Genomic DNA, 2,190 nt, shown 5'->3' with positions numbered 1-2,190 from the left:
TTGCCTCATTCTTCCTGGAGACCAAAGCAATGTGTGGAAGTGTCCTTATGAGGGACTGGTCTGACCCCTATAATATATGTGAAAAGATTCCACAAGAGGTAAATAGGCATCATTTGTCAGTAAGGGACTATGTCAGTATGTGTATTTTATTAATGTCATCTCATGAATCTGAACAATAAAATAAGATAGGTTTTGTTTTTTGCATTTTCCAGATAAGAAAGTTGAGGCTCAGAATGTTTGGCAAACTGTTTTGGGTCACACGGCCAGTAAATGGCAAAGTTGAAATTTTTATAAAGGAGACTAGGGACCCCAAAGACCAAGACCTTCTCCTTGGGGTGTCCAGAAAGAATTCTTTGTGCTGTAGGAAAAAGTTAGGTAGAGTTCTGGCTGGCCTTCTGGTAGACCTCATGGGACCTGGATTATGCACCAATTTTCAGTCATTATGAATCATCTTCTCATCACTAATGGGAATATTGCTATGTATTTTTAAAAACTTTAGTGATAATTAATTGGATACTAATGGTGATTCAGAAAATTAGAATTAGTGTAGCATTAAAATAGCTTTAAAGTTGTCTTTTATAAAGCAACTTTTAAAAAGGCTGGATGCCATGTAAAATTTACTCCCACTTCGATTGTAGTTCAGTGATGCACATTGTTTTCCTTTTGGTGCTAATTTAATGCTCTCCTGAACTGGCTCCCACGATTTCAGAAGCTGGCCTCCAAAGAGTCATGCTCCACTACCGACTCCTACCATGAGAAATTCATTTTCTGCTTGACTTTGTAAGTGAAATTACACTCTGACACTGCTCCTTTCTGTTGTCACTGAAAGGCGTTAATGTAACATGGCACCAGAAATTTATTTGCAAGGTTGTCTTCTATTATATCCTTTGGTCTGAAGTGTCTTTGTAGATTCCTGTGACAAAGGGGTGAAGGAAGGAAACACTCACTGGGGCCAGAAGATCATACCGATTGTTGTGTCTCCAGATTTAGAAGAAGGCAACATTTTCAGAGATACCTTAACAATTATAAAAGAGAACTGTTCTCAGAAAAAAAAACTATATAGATGTGTATATTCTTCTATCGAATATCAAGCTTAAGTTTGTCTGTAAATAGGATGTTTATTATAAGTCAGAAATTGTTAGAGGGCATACTATCCTTCAGAAAGGGAAGTTTTTTGTTGTTTTTTTCACATCAGACAGGTAATGTGCTGATGTCATAACGAGATTTCAGGGAGGCATATTTCACACAAAAGTGTGAATACTTAATCATCATGCTTATGAACTAGTGTACAAAAGGATCTGGAAATTTTCTTGATTTTGAAACTCATTGTTCAGGGTATGTTTACAGAAGCAAGGTGTTTAATGTCAGAATGAAGTTTCTGGGAGTGTTTCCCTGTTGACCAACTTTGTATTTTCTCCCTTCTCAGAGAACAAAACCGACCATAGTTAAGGAGCAGCTTGTTTAGATACTCTGATCTGAAGACAACTCACTCAAGATTCTTCCAACATCCTGTTCATATCCTTTGCCAACTCACTATGATCTATTAATTACACTGGGTCAGCCATTTTTCTACCCAATTTGTGCTCACAGGTCATCTACACATGCCCCTGAGTTATCAAGGCTTTATTTTCACACCCAAAGTGAACAACTTATATCCACCTCCTTGTATTACTATGTTAGTACAATATGGTGAGTGGTTTGTGTCCTGAGTAACCCTGCTGACAGTTGAGCATACCTTTCATGCTGATTGCTATGTTCCTAGCAAAAGCACATGATAGAAAAACAGAAGACAATTGCTGAATAAATAAATGAGCAAATAATACCAGGGTAGTTGCTTTTCTTCCAAAGCTGCACAAATAAAGTTAAACTTCCAGAATCAAAATTATAGAAAGAAACAGGCCTTACTTTTGGTTACTTTTCTAGGTACTATTGGGCTCTGAATTAATCTATCACTATCTTTATACTTTTGGTTTTATTATTTAGTGGTTATTATTTATTTAGATTTTTTCACAAAGTGTTGTCTAGTTATTTTTAAAATGCTGTCTGAACTTGAATGTGGGCTACTATTTGGTTCTCTGTAGACTTGATATTTTCTTTTAGCTTTAATTTTTACCAGTGGCAAGTATTATAGATTAAATTGACTACAATAGTTCATTTAAAAAAAATCTGTTTTATGCCCTGGCCAGGAAA

The 2,190-nt window shown here is 36.0% G+C and overlaps 1 non-coding gene across 1 annotated transcript; it reads right to left on the bottom strand.

Annotated features, from left to right (window-relative positions):
• Nucleotides 1–1,189: 1,189 nt before the first annotated feature.
• LOC123830910 lies at nucleotides 1,190–1,298 on the bottom strand. Its single transcript, XR_006787845.1, has one exon. It is a non-coding gene; the product is annotated as a small nucleolar RNA U13 (small nucleolar RNA).
• Nucleotides 1,299–2,190: the final 892 nt, after the last annotated feature.

This window comes from Phyllostomus hastatus, unplaced genomic scaffold, assembly GCF_019186645.2.
Source record: "Phyllostomus hastatus isolate PE091 unplaced genomic scaffold, TTU_PhHast_1.1 phas_scaffold_129, whole genome shotgun sequence".
NCBI lineage: Eukaryota > Metazoa > Chordata > Mammalia > Chiroptera > Phyllostomidae > Phyllostomus > Phyllostomus hastatus.
Note: the sequence above shows the minus strand (reverse complement) of the source record. Positions and strands in the feature narration are given on the sequence as shown.